At 40.4% G+C, this 13,218-nt stretch overlaps 1 long non-coding RNA gene across 1 annotated transcript in view; it reads right to left on the bottom strand.

Moving 5' to 3' along the window:
- The window catches only part of LOC124266504, a 29,955-nt gene extending 17,906 nt beyond the window's left edge, over positions 1-12,049 (bottom strand). The window contains exon 1 of the long non-coding RNA XR_006895781.1: positions 11,958-12,049. This is a non-coding gene — a long non-coding RNA (uncharacterized LOC124266504). The remainder of the gene's footprint in view (positions 1-11,957) is intronic.
- Between the last annotated feature and the right edge of the window lie 1,169 nt (positions 12,050-13,218).

Genomic DNA, 13,218 nt, shown 5'->3' with positions numbered 1-13,218 from the left:
GCAAAGGCAAGTCAATTAGTCACCTGAAAAATACCTTTGAATATATGGTACAAATCAAAATAGGAAACTGAATCAGGCCTCATTCTGATGCGTAATATTCGGAAATGGTCTCAACATGTCTACCATAAACCTGTTTGAAGGCTTTATTAAGGTCTTGAATGTTGTAATCTTATAAACAATCAGCTTTGGAGTAAGGTTGTCGAACACCGGCACCACTCACTCACTCACTGAATGTTTTTTGTGGGTTTCTCTGCGCTGGTCATTAACCTTCAAAACAACATGAGTGTTGATGGAAGACTCGTCAAATTCGTCATGTTACAGTTTCTGGTGTAGAACTGAAGGGGGGACCTTGGGTTAACTGATTGTCCTGGCAGGTGTGACTGAAGTCGTTAACCCACCAGGTTGTCTGCTAATTTGCTGTGTACGTGGAGATAGAAATATTAAGCCAGGCATACATGGAAATTATAAGTTGGCTGGTCTCGAGGGGGACATGAGCTGAATCCTGATGTACCCTCGATGTTTGGGCCCCGAGGGACCAGTGAACAACGTATTTATCTTACCGAACACCTCAATGGTAATTTTGAACTGTTTGAAGCACGGGTATCGGATCACAGTATGGAGTACCAGACGACAAGAAAAATACATTTGAGTTATCTCCCTTCCATCGATTTGCATTCGCAAAACATCGGTAATTTCCTTACATCATTACGTGATTCAATGTTATTCGAGATAAAGAATTACTACTACGAAGTGCCAAATGAGTTAATAATAGCATTTTATGATATCATGCTAGTTTTTACTTTAATATCTCTGATATACTAGTAGGTTTACAGACTTTCAATTTCTAATTGTATTGATCTATAATATAACAATAAATTGTTCCCGTCACGATATGGCTGAAATATTGACGATGTGACGATAAATGTTAACTCACTCACTTACTCGCTCTCCCAACAAAACTACACATTGGCTGTTGGGCCATTTGTTTTCAGCATTTAACGGTAAATAGAGTTATTTGCTGCAGCGACTCCTATTTCGTCGTCCAAATCTTGTCACCCTTTTTTCGACTATGAAACCAACAGCCTGTCTACTGATGACTTCGATGCCTCTAATATATGCATGAATACGTTCAGGAGTGATCCATGAGCCACTGATAAGCCGTCCCTGAAAACCCCTCCCTTGATTGCGGACTGTTCGCCCTCTGGTAGCGACCGAGAAGGCGTTTTACAACTGTAGTATTTATTGACAACTGGAATTTGAACATTCAGTATTTTTGTTGTAAGATCTAATTATAATAAGTACGTGATGTTTTAAACAACATTAGTGAACATACAAACGTCCGACGTCTGCGAGCGTGACGCGAAATGTTCGCGTCTGGTTACAATCATACTGGCGTTATTTTCGCTTAACGTGTGCTTTCGAAATCGGAACATAGGATTCGTCTATATGCTAACAGAGTTTCTTAGCGACTAAATTTAGATAAACAAAAGTAGGTTGCAAACATCAAAGCATCTGAACATGTCCGTCGTGGAGTGTTTTCTCATTAACTTCATCCTTTACACGAAATTACATCACAGGTGAGTGACATCTCATCAAATTCAATCCGTTCATATTCTCCACCTCGGCATCAAATATCAAACTTCTACCTCACAGAAACAAGCTCCCCAACTATCATACTGTACAAAAAATACGCATGGCAAACAGAAAATAACTAGAAAAACATGGGGATTAGTAAAGCATTTCGAATGGGGAAATAAACTCTTGATTGATGAGAATTTGACGTTTTGGTGGTTCCAGGATCTTCATTTTTCTGTCATCATTACAATGTGAGCGTTTCTGTCAACGTCATCGACCACGACTACACGACTACGCTGGTCCTAGCGTTCACCTCAATTGTTCACAAGTAAGTATACAACGTCCTTCCCAAAAAATGAACATTTTTCTCCTCTTCAACGTTATCGTTATAATTCTTTTAAGAGTTCCACAGTGCGTAGTCGGGTGCTAAAAATAACAGAACTACAAATAGAAAATTTCAAATTCACCGATTTAAACGAAAAAGATCATCGGTACTCAATGTCTCGTTATTTTTAAAGGGTGTTTCGGGTCGTAAAAACAAACCCATTAACAAGTAATGATATTTTTGTTACATTAAACACTGTTTTTACACATGTTTGTTGAGTGTTTGGAAAACAATGTTAATCGATATTTAATCAGAGTGTCATTATACAGGTTATCGACAACAAATACATGTTTATTGTTGTATGTATAGGGGATGTTTGTGTCATATGGATTGTGCCTCTTTCTCTGTGTGTGCATGGAGGGAGAACCACATCTCTGTGACGGGTTCCCCATTCAGTAAGGAGCATCACAGCACATATATCTGTAAAAGAACATTTCTCCACCAAAACAAGAAGGTCTGCGGACATGATTTCGGCACCACATTCGGCGAGCTTGTCGATGACGTTGTATCAGGATAGGCCGTATGGTGGGACGTCGTGGTCTGATCCCGTGATGACGTAAACGTTGTCGAACTGTGTTGGGGTGGATACGGCGAAGTCCTGGGATGGTTCGAGCAGTCATCACTGCAGTCTGAAACCTGTGGCGAAGATGGGTCACCCTTATCCATATGTCTTGTCTTGGCGTTGTTACACGTGGACGTCCAGAACGTGGCCGATCGATGACGTCATTTGTGTTCTGGCGGCGTCTCACCAGTGCAGAAATGGTGTTCCGGTGGCAGTGGAAATGTGCAGCCACTTGTCGTTGAGACATTCCCCCACGGACCATCCCAATGGCCTCATGACGTTGTAGCAGACGGCAGGCCTTGGCATGCTATGCGTTTCAATAGCCGTTTAATTTTTGAACGATCGCAAGGGCAAGGGTTTACAGCATTATCATTCAGTCACTATTGAACACTAAGTGGAAGTATTGTTACAGTCTTTTAAAAATATTTACGTTGGTTTTCGTTTTGGAAAATAACCCTAAAACACATTGTGTATGTATTACTGAACGCGGAGTGGAATATGTTATTTATAAGATTCTGTATAAATTACAATAGGCAGACGTGATCTATTTTTTTGGGTCGTAGAACCTTTGCTCAAACGTTTTCTATTAACAGAGCTACTTTATCACTAGAGAAACCTACATGTGAGTGATGCAGGCCTACAACAATCTGTTCAAAAGCTGGTTGTTTGAGGTTACAACATGCAAGGTTTGGGTGAAGCTTTCGGACATGTTTACGGTAGAGTGAATGAGTATTGTTTTACGCCGATGTTAGCAATGTTCCAGCAATATCACGGCGGGGTGGGGGTGGGGAACACCAGATATGGGCTTCACACATTGTACCCATTTGGGGAATCGAATCCTGGTCATCGGCGTGACGAGCGAACGGTTTAACCACTAGGTTGCCCCACCGCCCCTGTTTATGGTAGACATTGGAGGATATTTTAACATTTGTCGCAACAGTGACAAAATTGTGTCCGATACATTTGCCTATTTTGACATGTACCATATGTTCTGTGTCGTCTTCAGGTGAATGATTACCTTGCCGTTGCATGTGTTTGTGACGGCTTCTACAGGTGGGACAGGAAGCTCTTTCCGCGAACATTATTTGAAAGGGGTTCATGAACACACGGTAATGATATAATCGTACAATATAGTCTACGTTCAACAGAGATTCCTTTTCATTATGGAAATGGTTTTGGTCGCTCTTATTTATCGAGACTATAAATATTTTCAATGTTTATGAAATAAAGACACGAAAATGTAATTATTTTTTTAAACTCAATGAACTTTAGACACATTTTATTATTTTGTTCAAAGGGTAACTGCACAAAAGCAGACATAATATGTCTTTCAAATAAATAAAATATTATTATTTCTATTATTAGAATTCAGCGATTCTCTGAGAGTATTTTGAAAGTTAAGATATTAAATAATCTATGTATTCACTTAAATCTGATCTGCTGGGTTTGGACTGACAATGTGTAACAGCTGCGACGCTTTAAACTCCCTCCTTTCTAAGTGAGTGAGTGAGTGAATGAGTGTAAGCGTTTCTAAGTGAGTGAGTGAGTAAGTGAGTGAGTGAGTCGGTGGGTTGGTGGGTGGTGGGTGGTTGTGAGTGAGTGGGGTGAGTGAGTGAGTGAGTGAGTGAGTGAGTGAGTGGTGAGTGAGTGAGTGGGTGAGTGAGTGAGTGAGTGAGTGAGTATGGTTTAGCATGTTTAGCAATATTCCAGCAATAACACGGCATGAGAAACCAGAAATGGGTTTTATACATCCTCCTGTTTCTAAACCATTACTGTAACCATAGATTACAAAGCTGTCCTACCTGTCACAATATCAAAGGTTATGATAAATGTACCAGGTGCCAGTAGTAATTAAAAGCAATGTGTGAATGGTCACATTATATGTTTATCGTGCTGTGAACACACTATCTGCCTATAGGTTCCCTTCTCAGACACATAGTAGGTTACAAATCATTTTGACAACTGATTCCAAAGCCGTGGAGTGTAAGTGTGTCGACAGGTTCTGCCAGCAGGTATCCTGCGGCCATTCCAACACACAGTCATGGCACAATTATTTGTTTCTTTGGTGCCATGGCGCCAGGAATATAAGTATGGAAATAATTAGTGACTGTGAATGGCGCACTGAATGTAGACTTAAGTAAGTAACAATGCAGATGTATAAGAATACATATATTACATCTCAAATTTTACTTCATGAAAGCAGATTCCGTCACTCATTAAAGCAGATACAAGCAATCAATTTGAAGTAATGCTGAGCTGTTTGATTGGCTGTTCTACAAGCAATAAGCAATTTGAAAGTAATGCTGAGCTGTTTGATTGGTTGTATTTAGCAGTTTAAACAGCAGATACAAACATGTTTCATATTTATTCGTGTCTTCATTGTTAAGTTTAACAGAACACTGGCGAAATCTTATGTTACCTTATAACTTGATGAAAGCGCCCCATAACGTTCATGCTATGCCATGTTGGAATATATTATAATCGGTATATTTCCCAACCAGAGTTTATTATCAAACGATTACAAAACATCACCGAATGACGTAATGACACGTATACCAAGGACCATTGAACGACGTAATTACACGTAAGTACCAAGGATTATTATCATCGAATGACTAAATGAGTCAAAGAGACATATACCAATGAATAATGACGAAGGCCACGTATGCCAATGATTACAGAATGACGTACTGACACGTATACAAGGATTACCGAATGACACGTATACACAGTATTACCGATAACGTTATGACACGTATGCACAGTATTACCGAATGACGTAATGACACGTATACCAAGTATTACCGAACTACGTAATGACACGTGTACCAAGGATCACCGAATGACGTAATGACACGTATTCACAGTATTACCGAATGAGACGAAATGACACGTGTACCAAGGATCACCGAAGGTCGTAATAACACGTATACCAGGTGTCACCGAATGATGTAATGACACGTATACCAAGGACCACCGAATGATGTAATGACACGTATACACAGTATTACCGAATGACGTAATGACAAGTATACCAAGATCACCGAATGACGTAATGACACGTATACCAAGTATTACCGAATGACGTAATGACACGTATACCAAGATCACCGAATGACGTAATGACACGTATACCAAGTATTACCGAATGACGTAATGACAAGTATACCAAGATCACCGAATGACGTAATGACACGTATACCAAGTATTACCGAATGACGTAATGACAAGTATACCAAGGATCACCGAATGACGTAATGACACGTATACCAGGGGTCACCGAATGAGACGAAATGACACGTGTACCAAGGATCACCGAATGACGTTATGACACGTGTACCAAGGATCACCGAATGACGTAATGACACGTATACCAGGGGTCACCGAATGAGACGAAATGACACGTGTACCAAGGATCACCGAATGACGTTATGACACGTGTACCAAGGATCACCGAATGACGTAATGACACGTATACCAAGATCACCGAATGAGACGAAATGACACGTATACCAAGGATCACCGAATGACGTAATGACACGTATACCAAGGACCACCGAATGATGTAATGACACGTATACCAAGTATTACCGAATGACGTAATGAGACGTATACCAAGGACCACCGAATGATGTAATGACAAGTATACCAAGGATCACCGAATGACGTAATGACACGTATTCACAAGATCACCGAATCACGTAATAACACGTGTACCAAGGATCACCGAATGACGTAATGACACGTATACCAAGATCACCGAATGAGACGAAATGACACGTGTACCAAGGATCACCGAAGGACGTTATGACACGTATACCAAGATCACCGAATGACGTAATAACACGTGTACCAAGGATCACCGAATGACGTAATGACACGTATACCAAGATCACCGAATGAGACGAAATGACACGTATACCAAGGATCACCGAATGACGTAATGACACGTATACCAAGATCACCGAATGATGTAATGACACGTATACTAAGTATCACCGAATGACGTAATGACACGTATACCAAGATCACCGAATGACGTAATGACACGTATACCAAGATCACCGAATGACGTAATGACACGTATACCAAGTATTACCGAATGACGTAATGACAAGTATACAAAGATCACCGAAGGACGTAATGACACGTATTCACATTATGACCGAATGACGTAATGACAAGTATACCAAGTATTACCGAATGACGTAATGACACGTATACCAAGATCACCGAATGACGTAATGACACGTATACCAAGTATTACCGAATGACGTAATGACAAGTATACCAAGATCACCGAATGACGTAATGGCACGTATTCACATTATGACCGAATGACGTAATGACAAGTATACAAAGATCACCGAATGACGTAATGACACGTATTCACATTATGACCGAATGACGTAATAACACGTATACCAAGGATCACCGAATGACGTAATGACACGTATACCAAGATCACCGAATGAGACGAAATGACACGTATACCAAGGGTCACCGAATTAGTAATGACACGTATACCAAGGATTACGCAATGACGTAACGTATGTGTACACCCCATCAGAACAGTGACCTCCATCTTATCTTCTGTACATAAACATCATAAGCTGATCACAGATTTCTTGACACATGGATCTTACTTTACCCCTTTGCTTATAATATTTTTATATACAAAGATACGTAATCAGCCGTACACAGACAGCCCCGTCTCTGTGAAGTGGAAACAGGACCGGTGTAAAAGCTTCATCATCATCCTAGGCCAGCGATACGAACCGTACGTCAAAACATCAGTATTTTGGGTGTGATAAGATTGAATTTGTTCTGACATATACGCATTCCTCCGTATCTTGCTAATTTAGACCAGTGATGCTCGGAGAACTAAGAAACGCATAAGAACTCAACTCCAGGAAAGCTTTCGACCATAGGCGTGCTGTGCTGACTTCTATATTCCATTACAGTTAATTACTCAGTTTATAAAACATGCAATGCCGCTTACGTAGAAGAGTGTTCATCTAATAGAGCGTGGTGAGAATTCTCCCCACAAAACACGTGGGTGTCTGGTACAGGAAACATGTCGCCTCTGAATTTCGGACTAAAAACTCATGAAAAAACGTTTTCTATTTGTCAGTAATTTCCAGTTTGAAAGGTTGAGGAAGGGAACACTATCCGTGCAGAGTTGTGTCCCTTAAGTATTACAGGATCCGTTGATTCAGAATTTGAATATCAGAAAACAATCCTTGGTCTTTAAGTGTGGCAATTGGTTTACCGGTCAACTTGAAAGAATGGGGATTCCGTGTTTAGCCTGACCGTAATCATACCATGCTGGTAGTATGGGATCCCTTTGTGGGAATGGGTGGTTGATTATGTGCCCTAATGGAGATGATCGATGCTCACACTGTCAATCACTGGATTGTGTAATCCGGATAAATTGTTACGGCGGTGAGTGTTACGTTCAGCAGCGAACACATACACACGCATACGTACACAGACAGGCACATGCATACACACGCACGCCCGCATGTCCACATACACTTGTATTAGCGTTAGCGTTAACCAAACTCAATCACTCACTCACTTAGGTGTAGTGTGGTATGATTGCATTACACTGACATGCTGGGTCTGTGAAAGCATCACAGTGTTGGGCGGCCTCAGTTATTGTTAGCACAACCTTTCTTTCAAGTCCCATTATTTCTACAATTACTTCACAGGTTCCTAAACTAAAGCAGAATGGTTCACTGTTTTGAAAAAAAAATTGGATCTTTCAGCTTTGAAATCCCATTTTAGTACCATGCAATTCTTTTAGCCGCTGATCTTTGATTCATTTTCTTCACAGCTTGTCGGACCAATTTTTTAATCCTTGGATTTGACTGCAAACTGCGTTTATATAAAACATGTTTGGGCTCTTTACAGAGGCCCCGCCCTATCCACAGGGCACCAGGGCTGCTTATCACAGCCCCAAATGTCAACTGATAAACATGTTTAACTTGTATTTCTGACTTTTCAAAGTATTGCGAAGTTTGTTGAGATAAGCGGCAGCAGTCATACAAGCTACGAGCAAGTAGGCAAATTAAGTCGGATACTGCCTTACAGATTTCACGCTGAAAATGTCTGCCACTGAAAGACGTATCTTCGCAGGTGCGCGAGCTTCGTGTCAGAGAAAGAAAACGAAGAAATTAGCTGGTTGAAAGAGCGGGGAAACATATCTTATTGTGGCTGAGATGTTCTCCTGTTTTCATAACGTGATGAGAGACGCGCCCCCTTGCTCAAATATTAAATTAGCTCGATTATCTCCCCTTAGTGCGCACTTGCCGATACCCTTCCTGTGGCAAAATAACCTGTCTATTTAAAGGGTACAACAATATTTTTGCACTTGAAAGAAGGAGGTGACGACGGGTTTATTGGAGTTATAACTTACATCCTAAGAGCTACATTAATATGATTTTAACATAAGATTCGTGGAGATTGCGGGATATACAGTAAATAAGCTGTGTTGGGGGAGAGAGGAAGCTAATCGTATTGGGTGGTCAGGTTCGGCGACGTTGTTGATTACGTGGTATTGTTAAGTTTATAATGATAATTTTCAAGCTGTTAAATAACTGGAATATTGTCATTTCTGGCGTCCAATATGAAAATATAATTCATTTGGAATTTGGATGTGCAGCTATTAAATCGTCCAGATATTGGTATCACCGTCTTGTAATATAACGGTAACCAAAAACGGCTTATAAGCCATACTCACAAATTCATTCATACTGTTCTGGTTTTTCCCTCGACACCACGAAATAATTTAGGAATAACGGTAAACAAACATAAAGCATCAAGGGTATTTTCTCTATTGACATCAATAAACAAACGTGCAGGGTAACATGAAGCTGACCGGCAGTTATCTCCCCTGTATTTGTAATGTCAACAAAGAAACATGAAACGAAACCTTCTACGCTTAGCAATGGTTTTACGATTACAACATTACCGTGTTGTGGTGCCGGGCGTGTGTTCTGGAGCGGAGCGAGGAAGATGGATGGCTTTGAAGTTCTGCTACAAGACGTCTGGCAGGACCACGAGTGGTGCCAACTTATCATGCTATGTGGCTAAGCTTGCTGTGATAGCCAGAATATCAACAAGAACCGTTCACAGGAAATTATGGTAACGGGTTATGATATTATTCTGATGAGTGAGAAGCCGTTTGGGTTTCAGGTTTGTGCACATTTATATATGGCCGAATCCATTTATGGATCATTTTTCTCGAAAACACTTGCATATTTTTAGCGAATCAAATACAAACAGAAAAAACCAGATGGAAATTATTTATTTCATCCTTGTATAGATTCCTCCAAAAACGACCTTATTTGTTATTGACTGTGGGGCAAAGGAAGGCTTGCCGAGTTTAATTGAAAGCACGTTTGTCAAATTTGATTATGTCCATTTCGTAAAAACACATTCCTGTGACAGTTCGTGAAAAGTATCCAGTGACTGGGTAATTTTGTCTAAGAATCAACAGTTAAAACGAAGACTTGGGAAAGAAATGAATTTTCAGGCATGTGACCCCTTTTATGTTGTACTGTGTAAATTTGTACTGAACAAATAGCAAATTTGTTGATGGCCTAAGATGCCAATCACAGTTTGAGTTTTTTTCGAAAACAAATGGATATGATTTTAAGAAAAGGTCAAATTGTATTTTTAAGAATAGAACTACGTGGAAGTAATCTTTGAGTGCTGGCGAACTAGCATAGGTACCGTTCAGTTTGGGTGTATAGTATTGATAAACAAATCAAACATATGATAAAACCAACTGAAATATGTAATTTCTTTTTACCCTCGCCTGCTGTGTTTCATTCAGGGATTACAGTTCACTTTGATAACCCAGGTGTGTGTTACATCTGTTAGTTAAACCGTTATGACATAATGTCGATAATATTATTTTTATCCTAAATTCGGTGTAGACTGAGCTGAATTTTATCATGGTCATCACGTTACATTGCCTTATGTTAATGAGTTAATCCTGAAATAATCGTCTTGAAGGTACTTGTAAGAAACTACTAGTACTTAGTTTTGACATGGGAGTGTCGAGGTATATAACTCATGAACTTACAGGCTAAACAATGCGCCCCGCATCTTGAACCTCGTTAAGTCGAACAGTTTTGCGCACAGAATGTTTATGCATCCAACAATTCCGGATACAACTGACTCCGTGCGTGCGTGCGTGCGTGCGTGCGTGCGTGCGTGCGTGCGTGCGTACCTGCCTGCCAGTCTACCTACCAGCATACCTTGGCACGTCACTCCTCAACAAACAGAGTATCATCTCTTATCATCTTCAGATAAAACCAACCTTGACAAAACAAACATGAACACAACAAACCCGAGATACTGGATATATCAAATGTGGATTTATCAAATTCGGATACACGATGCAACAAATGCATACAACAAACCTGCATACAACAAACCTGCATACAACGAACCTGCATACAACAAACCTGCATACAACAAACCTGCATACAACAACCTGCATACAACGAACCTGCATACAACGAACCTGCATACAACGAACCTGCATACAACAAACCTGCATACAACGAACCTGCATACAACAAACCTGCATACAACAAACCTGCATACAACGAACCTGCATACAACAAACCTGCATACAACAAACCTGCATACAACAAACCTGCATACAACAAACCTGCATACAACGAACCTGCATACAACGAACCTGCATACAACAAACCTGCATACAACAAACCTGCATACAACAAACCTGCATATAACGAACCTGCATACAACAAACCTGTATATAACGAACCTGCATACAACAAACCTGCATACAACAAACCTGCATACAACAAACCTGCATACAACAAACCTGCATACAACGAACCTGCATACAACAAACCTGCATACAACAAACCTGCATACAACAAACCTGCATACAACGAACCTGCATACAACAAACCTGCATACAACAAACCTGCATACAACAAACCTGCATACAACAAACCTGCATACAACAAACCTGCATACAACAAACCTGCATACAACAAACCTGCATACAACGAACCTGCATACAACAAACCTGCATACAACAAACCTGCATACAACAAACCTGCATACAACAAACCTGCATACAACAAACCTGCATACAACAAACCTGCATACAACGAACCTGCATACAACGAACCTGTATATAACCACAGACCAAGCTACAACACACCTAAGGACATTCCTGTAAACAACAAACCTTATTTCAACAATCCAAGGGACCCCGACATTCGTTGTTAGAAAGAAGATTAGTGATTTTATACATTTCCAGAAGATTATTACAATTCCATTTGTTGCCATGACAGCATCACTATATCCGAGTTCGTGATACCCAGGGCCAACTGATCAGCATTTCAAGCATACAAGTCAGCTGTTCTACAAATGACATACCTTCTCTTCCTAAGTGTGATTTTCATATCATCTCCCTTTACCATCTGTCATGGTTCCTGTAGGAAGTAGAGTCATGTCGAACTCATGGCCGCTTACGTTGGAGCCTCAGCTCACATTTGTTATATCTGTTTGCACCGGCGTTCAAAACACAACCCCGCCAAAGTAAATAAGAGAAACGGTTTCGAACATGTTTCAAGGGACATTTGAAGTAGCGTTGAACACATCTTATTTGAAGGCTTCCCCTGTCGATGAGCGTTAAGTTCCTGGTCGTTATAAAGTCATTACAAGGGTATGTCAAGGCATCATATTGGATACAGAGCGCAAGATGTTGCCACTGAGTGAGTGAGTGAGTGAGTGGGATGCTATATATATATGTTACAAAAAGAGATGTTGTATGACAGATTGTGCAAATTTTGTGCACTAAATGTAATTGAAGATGAGTTCCACTTTTTGCTGGTATGTCCTTACTATACTGATTTAAAGACAAAATATCTACCACAATATTACTATTCATATCCTACAATGTTTAAATTTAATGTGATAATGAACTCTAATAATACAACTTATATTCGCAAACCTGGTATATATATCCACCATGCTTTTGAACATAGAAGACAACGTTTGCAAACATTCTGATTGTATGCCATTATTGTTACCATACTTTATACTATAGGCCTGTGGCCTCTTCAGTAATGGAATAAAGAGTTGACCGCCTTTTGGGAATTAGGGCCCCTCTCCACTAAGTGACCGCAGCGTAAGACGATCTTATGTCCTATACATTAGCATAGGGTTACGCAAGTCGTTGCGCTATGTGCGCTTTGTCCGACTGGTCCCATGACTTTACAAAGTGGTGGAGGATGGTATGAGCATTGCTACCCGGTTAGGCATCAGCGACAAGCTGCCAGTCAGGTAAGAGAATAGAGCTGACCTACCGTCACACTTCTCAATAGCAATCATATAATGGTGTCGTTCATCTCAAGCGTTGCTTCTGTATTTAACCATGTTGGCCAACGGTCCGACAGGTCGCGTACTTTCAGCCATTACATTTCTTCCACTGACACATATAGTTGGTTTTTCATAACTCATTCACACAGAAGGCATGACATCACACACAGTCAAACGGATATCCTAATCCAAGTCACTTACAGTCAAACTGATATCGCACTACAAGTCACCGTCAACCAGATATCATAACAGGAAGCATTTATAGGTCACATAGTCACTAAGATAGTGTAAAAGTAGGTCATTGGGTCACTCACAG

Source organism: Haliotis rubra, unplaced genomic scaffold (genome assembly GCF_003918875.1).
Source record: "Haliotis rubra isolate DU_JTF1 unplaced genomic scaffold, ASM391887v1 Scf126, whole genome shotgun sequence".
Lineage (NCBI taxonomy): Eukaryota > Metazoa > Mollusca > Gastropoda > Lepetellida > Haliotidae > Haliotis > Haliotis rubra.
This window is presented reverse-complemented; position numbering and strand designations above follow the sequence as displayed.